Source organism: Acinonyx jubatus, chromosome C2, assembly GCF_027475565.1.
Source record: "Acinonyx jubatus isolate Ajub_Pintada_27869175 chromosome C2, VMU_Ajub_asm_v1.0, whole genome shotgun sequence".
NCBI classification, from domain to species: Eukaryota; Metazoa; Chordata; class Mammalia; order Carnivora; family Felidae; genus Acinonyx; species Acinonyx jubatus.
In genome coordinates this window covers 145,461,646-145,475,357 of record NC_069384.1, presented here as the reverse complement: position 1 = coordinate 145,475,357, position 13,712 = coordinate 145,461,646, and the positions used below count along the sequence as shown (strand labels likewise).

The 13,712-nt window shown below is 44.6% G+C and overlaps 1 long non-coding RNA gene across 1 annotated transcript in view; it reads left to right on the top strand.

Annotated features, from left to right (window-relative positions):
* Positions 1-11,648, top strand: part of LOC106984258 (uncharacterized) — an 88,353-nt gene extending 76,705 nt beyond the window's left edge. The window contains exon 4 of the long non-coding RNA XR_001431662.3: positions 11,463-11,648. This is a non-coding gene — a long non-coding RNA (uncharacterized LOC106984258). The remainder of the gene's footprint in view (positions 1-11,462) is intronic.
* The last annotated feature ends 2,064 nt before the right edge of the window (positions 11,649-13,712 follow it).

Sequence of the window (13,712 nt, the reverse complement as noted above, 5' to 3'; positions counted from 1 at the left end):
TATAATAAACAATTTTTTTTAAAAAAAGGAAACATCCCACTCTTGCCCGGAGGGGTCAAAGTCATTGACATAGAGAGATAGCCTCCATTTGCAACCCAGGTGCCAAGCTTCGGATCAGAGGTTTCCCTGCAAGATTCCAGAGCTATTGTAACTTTATTGTTTCCAAGGAAACGGGTCCCTTGGTCCATTTCATAGTCCAGGACTTCTTATGATGCCTTCATGCACAGCCTTGCTTTGCCCTGAGTTATCAAAATACTGCTTTGTTGGGGCGCCTGGGTGGCGCAGTCGGTTAAGCGTCCGACTTCAGCCAGGTCACGATCTCGCGGTCTGTGAGTTCGAGCCCCGCGTCAGGCTCTGGGCTGATGGCCCAGAGCCTGGAGCCTGTTTCCGATTCTGTGTCTCCCTCTCTCTCTCTGCCCCTCCCCCGTTCATGCTCTGTCTCTCTCTGTCCCAAAAATAAATAAAAAACGTTGAAAAAAAGATAAAAATAAAAAATACTGCTTTGTTTACGTTCAACCTAAACTCCTCCCTGCCTCCCAATCTCTAACCCTGTCTTTTCCTTTATTTGGTGGACACCCTGCGGTTGCTCTGGTGTGCAGTTCCTCGGCAATATGTGAATGAACTTGACTTCATCACACTGAGGTTTGTTCCTGGTGGTCTCAGGCTGATTAAGTTAACATAGCAGTTCGTCACAGCACCTACTAAGAGCAGCATCTGTGAAATGGGTGAATGAGTGAGTGAGTGATCCATCCCCCTAGCGAGACTAGCCTGAGGCAGGAAGTGTGCCCATGGCTCTACCCAAATTGGATGGTTTACGTCAAGATCTTGGAGTCCCAGCGATGTCCGAATCCCAGCTTGCCATTTTACTAAAGCTTGTGATCAGGATAGGTTTCTTACTTCTATGACCTTCAATTTCCTCATCTCCAAAGTGACGACGGTGTTTCATTGAGTATAATCCGCTCTCTCTTACAAGGTTGTAATTGTCAAAAAAGATTGTCCAAGAGTTGGAAACGGACAACAGAGATTACTGGCTGTCCTTAAGGTGAGTGCTGGTCTTTGTGTAGAGGGTCTTATGATTCCATAGGGGTGGGCACATTTCACTTGCTGTTGCCTAGGCTTTTTTTTAAACAACCCTCTAAGGATAGAAATTAAGCTGAGAAAACCAATGGTAACACGTCCTATTTGCAGTAATGCAAACGATTCCTGTTCATAGGAATGCCAGTTGATCTTGTCTGGCAGGGAATATAAATGTTTATAATTCTAATTCTTATTGGAACCAGTTTTAACATCTTACTGGTTTCCTCTTAATTAATGGGTTGAATAAAACTTTTGACGTGTTCATTTCACATGTGCTTGCACCTGAGTCATGATTTTACACAGAAATTATAACGTAGCATAATGAGGAGCAGTCACAGACGTAAAATGCTTACTTTGTCAGAGACCCTTGAGAAATAACTACGATGATTACTTCGTCGGTAGACCGAGGTGGTAGACAGAATGTGCCAGCAGACCGGCAAGGGCCTAGGGGTCGATACAGAATCAAGGCCAGGGAAGCATCGAGGAAGGAATAACTCTCTTGGGACACACGTGACTGAATGGATAAGTTTCTCCTTTTCATCTTGGGTGTCTCTTGGTTTCAAGCACAGAACTCCACCTGGAACAATGGTGGGGGGAGCTTGGGCCACAAAGCATGGGTTCAACAGCCAGGCTTCAGGAGGAGCAGACATGTATAGGGATCCGAGGACATCTTTATGCACAGAGGTCTTCTCTCCAACTCTCAGATCTGTTTGTTGGCTTGATTCTCTACTCCTGCACATTGACCTTGTCCACACAGCCAGGGATATGGCTGCCAGAGCTCCCAAGCCTCCCTCCCCAGGGCTAGTACCAGGACAGAAGGACAGGCTTTTCTCAGTTGTGGTCCCTGAGTCTTCCAGGAATGACTCTAAGTGGCCTAATTTAGAAAGCTGCCCGTCTCAGAGCATTTGGTTATGGTCGTGTAAGAAAAAGTCATTTGCCACGTGAACCACATGGTTAGAGTTGGGGAGGGAGAAGATCTGGGAAGAAGAGGGAGACTGCTAATCTGAGAAGTCAGAATGTTCCTTCCACTTCCTCTCAGGATTGGCTTAGAAACTGAAGTGTAACCTGCATAGAACTGGTCAGGTTGCATTGCAGGGGGGATGCTGGAGGGAAAAGCGGGAACAGCAGGGTAGCAGCTGGCACACCTTGCCAGCACCATGATTTTGCACAGAATATGTTGTATGGAGACGTGTAGAGTGAGTTAGATAAGCGATGGGTTCATATAGATGTACTTATTATCCTGTATATGTAGTCAGTGTGCTGGCCTCCTTACAAGTCACAGAAGGCCACTGGCAAGGTAAGGTAGTCTTCACTTCCCCCCCAGTTTCAGATAAGGAAACTGAGGCCCAGAGAGGTCATATAACCCTGAAGTAGCAGAACCAAATTGGAGACAATGGAACGAATGGACTTTGGGTTTTATGAGCATGGACATGACTCATTACTTTGTCAAAATAACGATGCCACAGTGAATATATATGGAAAGAGAGTGCGGCTGACCCTTGTAGAAGCCCCAGGCAGATGAAGATTGATTCACTGGGTACAGGAAGAAAGCCTCAAATAAGGCAGACTGGTGCAATCAGGCAAGGGAACGCCTGGCTGGCTCAGCCAGTAGAGCTTGCAACTCTTGATGTCAGGGTCGTGAGTTTGAGCCCCACGTTGGGTATAGAGATTACTTAAAAATCAAGTTTTTTAAAAAGAATGTTTATTTATTTTTGAGAGAAAGAGTGCGATCAGGGGAGGGGCAGAGAGAGAGGGAGACAGAAGATCCAAAGTGGGCTCTATGCTGAGAGCAGAGTGCCCGATGCAGGGCTCAAACCCACGAATCGTGAGATCATGACCTGAGCCAAAGTCAGGTGCTTAACCGACTGAGCCACCCAGGCACCCCTTAAAAAGAAAATGTTTTTTAAAAAAGGAAGGGGAAACGAAGGCTGAAATGTCGGTTAGGGAGATAGCTTTTCTACAGAGATAGTCATTACACGGTGAGACTCCGACCTTGAGCAGCAGCTAGATATTTGAATGAAAGGGAAATAGTCTTAGAAGGGGCCTTTCATGAACTTTTTAGCACTGGCCTATGGTGAAGGAATAGAATGACCCTTTTAATGCTCTGTCTTCAGGACTGGTTCTGTGACAGCAGTAAAAATGACTTTGAATCAGTTTAGAGAGTTCCATTATTAAACAGAATGCTCTAGCTCTCATTTCCCCAGGTGGTGGGCATGCCCTGAAAACAGCGAAACTGTCAGGGTAGTGATCCTGTTCCTGGGATCTGGGCATAGTTGAGACAGGCATATTTTCTGAACCCCAGAGCAAGACGTATAAATGGCCAATGATTTTTTAAAATGGTTTTTTGCTATCTGTTTTTGGAAAAATCTAGAGCCGGAATAGATCGTCACATTTGCTGATAAGAAAGAGGGGTGCCTGGGTGGCTCAGCTGGTTAAGTGTCTGACTCTCGATCTCAGCTGAGGTCTTGATCTCAGAGCCATGAGTTCAAGCCCCGCGTTGGGCCCCAGGCTGGGTGTGAAGCTTACTTTAAAAAGAAAGGCGAGGAAGAGAAAAGAAAAGAAAAAAGAAACCTGGGCCATGTCATCAGCAATGACATTGGAGACCCTAAGAGAAGGGCTGGCAAGACAGGGAAGAGTGATACTTTTGCCAGGTGGCTGCGACAGCCTCAGTGTAGCCCATCCCTGGAGTGAAAATAAGGCAATCCAGAGGGCAAAGGGGAGACAGCTGATCAAGCCTGTAAGTCCTAGAGCAATGGTAACAACAGAAAGGGACCAAGTGAAAACTAAAGATTAGGCCCTCTTTAAGAGATTAGCATCCATGGGGTGCCTGGGTGACTCAGTCGCTTAAGCATCCGCCTTTGGCTCAGGGCATGATCTCACAGTTCATGGGTTTGAGCCCAGTGTCAGGCTCTGCGCTGACAGACCTGGAACCTGCTTCAGATTCTGTGTCTCCCTCTCTCTCTCTGCCCTTCCCCTGCTCATGCTCTGTCTCTCTCTCAAAAATGAATAAACATTAAAAAAAATTTTTTTTAAAGAGATTATCATCCAAATCTGGCCGGTTTCAATTTGAAAATTATGTCCTGCACTTTCCCTCTTTTATGTATCTTCTGCAATCTTGTATTTTCTTATGAATGCAAATTAGCTAAATAGATGGTAAAGATCCACTTATACTAAAGTGTGAATGACTACTTGAAGCCAATGGGTACACTCATTTGGAAGAATAAATGTATTTATCCAAAACAGTTGAGAAAACAGCTGAGATAGTTGGAAACTGTTAGAAATAAGCCCACCGACCCAGTCAAAGGAGGGACTCAGAGACTTGGAGCACAGTGAAGTGAAGCTTTAATCAACGTTCTTGGCAAGAGTGGGTGTCTGATGGACAGGCACAGTCCAGGCAGTCACACAGTTTATTCCTAGCATGCAAGTCCCTCCCCTGGTTCCTCATTGGCTGAGTACTAGAGAGGTTATAGCCTTACCCAAACGTTGCCTACGCCCATGTAAGGCAAAAGGTAGTCTTATTAGAGCAAATGTGCATTCCCTGAGGTGATACAGAGACATTCAGTCCTTCCTCCCTTTGTTCTTTGGCCCATGCTCATTGAAAAGTTCCTCCCAAGAAATAGAGAGGGGAAGAAGAACCAGGAAGCGAAGTGTCTAAGGGTTTGGGACTCCATTGTGATGGTGGCGTGGGGGGCGGGGAGGGTTGGAGGTTAGTACATATTTCCAATAGGTTGTAAACCTATTGTTAATTAGACAGCACAGCTTTTATCTGGTATTTCTGAAAATGAACAATCAGCCTCACTTCTCACAGGAACTCTCCATTAATGGTATCGATCTACCATAACCAGAGAGGAAAAAACTCAATAAGGATAGAAAAGCCAATAGACATGGTTCAATAAGGAACAATCAGGAATGGGAGACTAGAGTCAGAGAAGAAAGAGTGGAGTTCTCCATATGGACTGAAATGATTGGAAGCCCATTGGAAAGAACAGCTGTAAAAGAGGAAATTCAAATTATTAAAGGACTATCTTTGGCATTTTCCAATCAAAATTCTTGAAATATATCCAGTGAAAGGGACAAATAAGGGGACTGGAATTTGCTTATGGGTTTTGCAGGTGACAGAAGGAAGTAGCTCAATCATTGCACCTCCAAATTAATATAGTTGTAAAGTTCCCTTCCTAAGAGTAAAGAAATCCAATGCCTGTGGGCAACTGCTCAAATTTTGACTGTTAACACTTCGCCCTTGCCGGCAAGAGATCAACGGACTCAACAACGCTCTGGGACATTTTGTGAATACTTTTCATTTGACAGGAGGAACCACCAGTGGTGAGATATACTGATGGGGAGTATAACTTGATGGTGAGGACATTCCTCCTTTCTTCCTTTTTATCACCTGATAATTGTAACTTTCTTTTTGCTACAATCTGCTGGGGGAGCCCTTGATTTCTCTCTGCTCTCCCATGCGATCCCACAATGACATGATTGTGGGTTATGTTACTTGGAGTGTTTCTCAGCCTCTCAATATGAGCCATTGTCTGCCTCTAAATGCAAGCCAACCTATGCTTTGATGATCTGCAGGATTTTTTTTTTTTAATATAAATTCCCATGAGCCTTATAATAGCACCATATGGTGGGTGATGGGGATTTGCAGTGGTGTGGTTTGCAGCCAATGGCCAAGAAAGAATTCTTGAGACATCTTCGGTGCAAAAAAAAAGGTGGTTTTATTAAGGCACGGGGATGGGACCCGTGGGCAGAAAGAGCTGCACTGGGTTTGTGCAGAGCAATTGATTATATACTAGAGAGTTGGGGGAGGTAAAGACAATGGAAATTTCCAAAAGGGTTTTCACATGCTAAAGAAGACTCCCAGGATTCTGGAGGCCTAGCTATTGTCAAGCTGAGGTTGTTTTTCCCTCCAGCAAAGCCTTAATAACATGAAAACAGTTGGGAGTCCCTGAGGGAACGTGTTATACTCGGCCTGCCTCAAGTATTTGTCAGTGAGCTGCAAGTTCTAAGGAAATTTAACTTTATCTACATCTACTTTTTGTCTTTGTTCCCCACATCGGCCGGGTACTGCTGTCATCCACATTTTTCAGATGAAAACAGTGAGGCTCCAAGAGAGAGTTGCTCCTATGACAACAAAGAGGCAAAGCCAAGTGTCCCCTCGAGCCCACCGGACCCCAGAGGCCACTCCGCCACAGCTCTCGCATCCCCCAAATGCTCGCTTGATGAAATTTGTTGTAAGCAGACTATTCGATAGGGACAGCAAAATGAAAACTTCTTCTGTCCGACATCTGCCAATTCACTAACTCTTCTCTACCTCCTTAAAAATGAGTGATGTTCACAAATGCTCATCAGGAGACTGTTAGAACTTAAACACTGTCTACTGACATTGGAATAGTCATACTTTCGGGGCTCTGCTATGCACATAAATCGGGCATGCTTTTTTATAGCCAGAAATAATTTACCGTATAATACCTGCCAGTAAATTCAAGCATATGATGGCCCTAAACGTGTCTCATCAGGAAGTAAACCATTCAGCTGTAAGAAGGGCACAGTAGGTATAAATAAAGGCACCCACCTTTGCATCAAGATGAATCTCCACGAGCAATTTTGTTTCTTTTGCCTTCTATCCCGTGGTGAGTGGGAAGCCTGGTGAAGAGAAGGGTCAAAGCCCTTTTACTTTGCTTTTAATTCTCCAAGATTCACAAGCCCTTCGCTGGTTGGAATGTAGTTCTCGCAAAAATGAGCTTTCTACGTGTCCAGAGATACTTGTCAAGTTCTTTTTTTTTTTTAATTTACTTTTTGTTTTGTTTTAATTCTGTGCCCTCTGGAGTGGAGAGAATAGGATCTCTTTGTTTACTGCTCGTTGGTCTTTTGCTTTAGGTACTTTTGTGTTCTTTCTTCAGCAGTTTCCAACCTATAGAAACCGACTTGAATGCCGATTTCGAATCCAGAAAGAAACGTCAACATGTGGCAGCGGCTTCTTTCCGGAATTCCCTCTCTTTCCTCAGACTGGAGTACAAAGGTGCATTATAGATTTTCTGTAGAGTGATCTTGTCTCCTTTTAGACTCTGGGAAAACCAAGTCTTAGACCTATGGAGAAAAGTCTTCAGGGCCTCTAACCCCCTTATTTCCTTGGATATTTATATTGAAAAAAACTTTTAAGTTTATTTATTTATTTTTAGAGACAGAGTGGTGGGGGGAGGGACAGAGAGAGAGGGAGAGAGAGAGAATCCCAAGCAGGCTCTGCACTGTCAGTGCAGAACTCGATGCGGGGGTTGAACTCATGAAACCGTGAGATCATGACCTGAGCCAACACCAAGAGTTGGACGCTTAACCAACTGAGCCACCCAGGTGCCCTGGAAATCTATACTTTAAAGAAATTCTTCTGATCATATCATAGGTTGGCTCATATTTAGAGGCTGAGAAACCCTCCAAGTAAAATAACCCACAATCATGTCATTGTTGTCTCGCATGGGAGAGCAGAGAGAAATCAAGGGCTCTCCAGCAGATTGTAGCAAAAAGAAAAGTTCCAATTCTCAGTGAAATTTAGACGGTTTTCTTTGGACAGATGTTTTCCTTTATAGGAACATTAAATTGTTGTTGCCTTTTTTATGTCTCTGGAATATTTTGCCTGGTTCAGTGATCTATCATGCTGGTTATTTGGGCTTAGCTGCTGGGGAATTGGAAGAACTGTGCACACCAGTTGAAATGGAATACAGTCAAGAACATTCTACCATGAGACCCGTGGCCCCAGCTGCCCCGCCAACGCCCAGTGTGACCGCAGGGAAATCTCATCTCTTTCTGGGTTTCATGTTCCTTGTGAGGAGGATGCTGAGGTTGGGTTCGTCCTCTGTTTCCAATCTTGCGTGGGGCGTTTTGCCAGGTGGTGAGTTGGGAGGGACACACGCTATGGGCGCTCATTAGTGGTACTTGTGGCCTTTCCGGAGTCTCAGTATTGTTGCAGGACAAATGAATATGGAGATTGTTTCTTCCTTCAGCAGTGGCATAGCTGGTATGTATAGTACACTTTCACTTTATAAAGAGCTTTCGCATTTGGCATCTCATTTAACCTCCGAAGCTCACTGTACCATAAACTGAGGGGGGGGGGTATAGAAAAGACACCTGCACTCCCACTCGAAAGGTCTGAGTAATGTCACCTGAAGAACCTAAAAATTTGAGCAGGTGATCATATGTCTACAGATAGGGAGCCATCCATCCATCCATCCATCCACCATTTATCCTTCTGTTCCTTGACGTGTGGAACCCATTCCCTAGCATGAAGGCACATAGGGCATTTGACTTCATACATCTGTTTCTTCTTGTTTTAAAATTATTTTGTTTAGGGGCACTTAGGTGTTTCAGATGGTTGAGTGTCTGACTCTTGATTTTAGCTTAGGTCATGATCTCACGGTTCGTGAGTTTGAGCCCCACGTCAGGCTCTGTGCTGACCCTATGGAGCCTGCTTGAAATTCTCCTCTGCCCCTCCCCTGCTTGCACGCTCTCTCTCTCTCAATCTCTTAAAAATAAGCAAAAAAAATAAACATTAGAAATTCTCTACGAGTTATGCCAAGTGCAAGGAGTCTTTGTAACCACCAGGACTCAGAGCAGCTCCTCTGAAAATTCCCTCCAGCTATCTCTTTGTAGCCAAATCCTTAATTCTTGGCAACCACCGATATATTCTCTGTCCTATAGGTTTTTGTCTTTTCCAGAATGTCACATAAATGGAATCACATAGAGTGTGTTTGAGGCTGGCTTTCTTCACCTAGCAGAATGCATTTGAGATTCACCTGTGCTGTTCGCGGATCAGCAGTTTACTGTCTTTTTTGGCCGAGTAGTTGTTCATTGTGTGAATGTGCACTGTTTTATTTTGTTTTTAGTTCATTCCCCAGCTGAGGGGTATCTGGGTTTTTCCAGGTTTAGGTGATTGTGAATAAAGCTGCTTTAAACATTCAAATACAGGTTTTTTGTGTGAACACAGATTTTCATTTAGATAAATGTGGTAAGTGTAGGTTTAACTTAAAAAGACATTGACAAAGAGTTTTCCAAATTGGCTGTCCTATTCTGCATTCTTACCAGCAATGTATAAGAATTCCAGTTACTATGAGTCCTCAGCAGCACTTGGTATTGGGGATTTTTTGTGGTGTGTTTGTGTTCATGCTAATAGGTATGTAGTATTTCATTTTCATTGCGGTTTTGATTTGCATTTCCCTAATGACTAATGATGGTGAGTATCTCTTCATGTACTTATTTGCCAATTGTACATCTAATTTGGTGAAGTGATTGTTTAAATCGTTTACCATTTTTAAAATAAGGCTGTTTATTTTCTTATTTCTGGATTTCAAGAGTCCTTTACCTACTTGGGAAACCAGTCCTTTGTCAGATATATGATTTGCAAATACTTTCCCCATTCTATAGCTTATCTCTTTAGGTATTCTCTTATCAGTATCTTTGCAGAGTAAAATGTTCTAATTTTGACAAAGTCTACTTGTCTACTTTTAACAATGGATTGTGCTTTGGATGTAGTATCTAAGAACTATTTCCCTAAATCCAACTTCACGAAGAGTTGTCTTATGTTTTCTTCTAAAGGTTTAGAAGTTTCATCTTCCACATTTTTTTAGATTTTTAAATTTTATTTATTTATTTTTAAGAGACAGAGCATGAGTAGGGGAGGGGCAGAGAGAGAGGGTGAGAGAATCTTTTTTTTTTTTTAATGTTTATTCATTTTTAAGAGACAGAGCATGAGCAGCGGGGGAGAGGGGCAGAGAGAGGGAGACATGGAATCCGGAGCAGGCTCCAGGCTCTGAGCTGTCAGCACAGCTGACGTAGGGCTGGGACTCACAAGCTGCGAGATCATGACCTGAGCTGAAGTCAAATGCTTAACCGACTGAGCCATTCAGGCGCCCCGAGGGTGAGAGAATCTGAAATCGGCTCCACGCCCAGTGTGGAGCCTGACACGGGGTTCAATCCCATGACTGTGAGATCATGACCTGGGTTGAAATCACGAGTCAGAAGACACACACTCAACTGACTGAGCCACCCTGGTGCCCCTATTTCCCACATTTCGATTTAGGGTCCATTTTGAGTTCATTTCTGTGTAAGGTGTGAGTATAGGTTCAAGTTCATTATTTTTTGCTCATGAGCTGTTGCAGCATCACCTGTTGAAAACATCATCCAGGTGAGACTTGCAGTGTAATTGTAAGCGTCCTTATAAGAGGGACAGAGGAGGGTCAGAGTCCGAGAAGGAGATAAAATGACAGAAGGAGGTTGGAGTGATGTCATTGCTGGAAGGGACCATGAGCCAAGGAATGCACGTAGCCTCTAGAAGCTGGAAGAGACAAGGAACGGATTCTCCCTGAGAGCTATCAAGAAGAACACAGCCCTGCTGGGATCTTGATTTTAGACCTTTGGACACACGTTCAGACTTCCGACCACCAGAACTGCAAGATGATCCATTTGTGTTGTTTTAAGCCGCCAAGTTTGTGGTAATCTTTTACAGCAACAATCGAAAAAAAAAATACAGAAAGCTCCATTGAATTGCCCTCGCGCTTCTATCAAAACTCAGTTGGCTGTATTTACATGGAACTATTTCTAGACTCTACTCTGTTCCCTTTTTCTGGATTTCTATGCTTTTGCCAATCCCACACTGATACATCTTTTTCAACCTGTGCTGAATTCTCTTTATTTCCCTACTTCCTGTCTTCAGGATGTGAAAAGCTGGTCAGCGGTCATGAGAAGGAAACAGAGAGATAAAAACCACACAATGACCAGTTTCAAGGTAGCCATCTGTGTTGGGTCTCTAGTGCCGAGTAACAAATCATCCCAAACCTAGTGGCCTAAAACACCAAACATTTATTATCTCACAGTTTCTGAGGGCCAGGGGCCTGGGTGCAGGGTTGGTCATGGAGTCCCGGTCGAGCTGTCTGTCCTGGCTGCAGTCATTCCACTGCTTGACTGGGTGATGATCTACTCCCAAGGTTACTTGTGTGGCTGTTAGCTGGCCTCAGAAAATCTCCTTCCAAGGTGACTCACATAGTGACTGGCATATCTCAAGTTCTCCTACATGGGCCTCTCCATAGGCTGCCTGAGGGTCCCTGTAACATGGCAGCTGGCTTCCCTTAGAATGAGTGAAGAGACAAAGGGGAAGGGGACTCACCTAAGACAGAAACCATTGTCTTTTCCTAACTCGACCTTGGATGTGATATTGCATCACTTCTGCCATATTCTATTCATTAGAAGCGGGCCACCAAATCCATTCCACACTCAAGGGGAGAGGCATTTAGCTCCAGATCTTGAGGGGAGGCTCTCCTAGAAGGTGTAGACATATCTTTGAAAGCACTATAGCCCGCCCTCTGGCCACAAATTCTTTATATCCCTCCCATATGCAGAACGTACTCATCCAGTCCTCAAGAGTCTCATCCCGTCACTGCACCAGCTTGAAATCCAGCATCTCGTCATCCGCGCGTGGCCCAGGCGAGAGGCTCCACAGGTCTAGTTCCTCAAGATCAGCGCCTCGAGTATGGTTCTTGTGATTCGCAAAATGGAAGAAGCAGGTCACCTGCTCCCTCCCTCCCAACATGTGGGGGTAAAACAGGCAGAGGGTGAGTGTCCTAGATACTCCTATTCAAAAAGGGAGCAAACAGAAGGCGGGAAGGAATGAGTGGGCCACGGCAATTACAAAATCCAGTCAGGCAAATTGCCATCCAGGTGCAGGTTCCTTGGCTGGGACTCTGGGCCTGGGAATAATTCTCTGTGGTTCCTGACTCCCCTCTCCGGGCCCTTGGGTCTGCCCTCCCCATCCGTCTTCCCTTCTCAGGAAGGCTAACAACGTTTGCTCCATTTTCCTAACACGAGTTCATAAAAATTTCTCCTATGTTTTCTTCTAAAGCTCTAATAGTTTTACATCTTGCGTTTTAGTTTATTTTTTTAAATTTTATTTTAAGTAATTTCTATGCCCAACATGGGTCTCGAACTCATAACCGGAGATCAAGAGTTGCATGTTCCACCGACCGAGCCAGCCAGGTGCCCCTCATGTTTTAGTTTTTGATCCATTTGGAGGTCATTAAAAAAACTTAAAAAAAATGTATTTATTTATTTTTGAGAGAGAAAGAGTGCACGTACATGTGTGTGTGCGTGGGGGAGGGCCAAAGAGATGGGGAAGGGGGAAACAGAGGATCCAAAGCAGGCTCTGTGCTGACAGCAGAGAGCCTGATGCAGGGCTCAAACTCACAAACCATGAGATCGCGACCTGAGCTGAAGTCGGATGCTTAACGGACTGATGCTTAACCTTTTTTTTTTTTTTTTTTTTAAGTAGCCTCCACAGCCAGCATGGAGCCCAACATGGGGCTTGAACTCAGAACCCTGAGACCAAGACCTGGGCTGAGGTTAAGAGTGGGATGCTTAACTGACTGAGCCACCCAGATACCCCTTTATTGAGGTAATTTTTATATAAAGTGTGAGGTATAGGTCTTCCAGTTTTTGGCATAAAAATGTCCAGTTGTCCCAGCACTGTTTGTTTGTTTGTTTGCTTCTTTTTAGAAACTGTTTATTTCTCATTAACCTTATATCTATCTTCTGTTTAAGAGATGAAATGGGTTCCTGCTCCAAGGAAATTAAGGACATCAAGGGCTCCTCACGTTGTGAAAGTTTCCCTTTTACCGCGGGGACCCAGAACACTGCCACTATGGACCCCTCCCGTGTGGTGCAGAAAGTCAGTGCTCTTTACTGCAATGCGGCGGAAATAACCCTGAGGCCAGTTCTCAGACTGGGCTTCGAGATGCTTTCTTTGCACACTTCCCGTCCATCTCTGGAAGCCTCTGTGCCATGAGAACAAGCCCAGCCTCAGCTGCTGGAGCAGGAGAGACCCTGCGGAAGAGAGAAGAGCCCAGCGGTCCCGGCCAAGGCCAACCCGGACCGTCCAGCCAACGCTCAAACCTGTGAGGAGACCCACCCGGGATCAGCAGAGTTAAAATTGATTCAGACGTCCTGGCAGTGATTTTTTTTTGAAATTTTTTTAATGTTTACTTATTTTTGAGACAATGCGAGAGACAGAGCATGAGCGGCAGACGGACAGACGGAGGGAGACACAGAATCTGAGGCGGGCATCCGAACTGCGAGATCACGACCTGAGCCAAACTCGAATGCTCAACCGACTGAGCCACCGAGGCGCCCCGGGGGTGATTTTGTAATATAGGAGTTGTATTTATAACACATGGTGTGGTTTGACCCAGTCATTACAATTCCAGTCTCTCTTATTCTAAAGAAATCGTTTAATGGAAAAAATAATTCAAGTGACATTTTTTATAATAGCAAAAGTTTAGGGACACCTGGGTGGCTCAGTCAGTTAACGGTCTGACTTTGGCCCAGGTCATGATCTCACAGTTCGTGAGTTCGAGCCCTGCGTTGGGTTCTGTGCTGACAGCTCGGAACCTGGAGCCTGCTTCGGATTCTGTGTCTCCCTTTCTCTGCCCCTCCCCCACTCAATCTCTCCCTCTCTCTCTCTCTCTCTCTCTCAAAAAATAAACATTAAGAAAAAATTATAATAGTAAAAGTCTGAAACATCCTAGTGTTCAACAGTACTGGAATGATTAAATTGGGGGGGCACATAAACAGTGTAATACTCTGTTATAAATGATGAT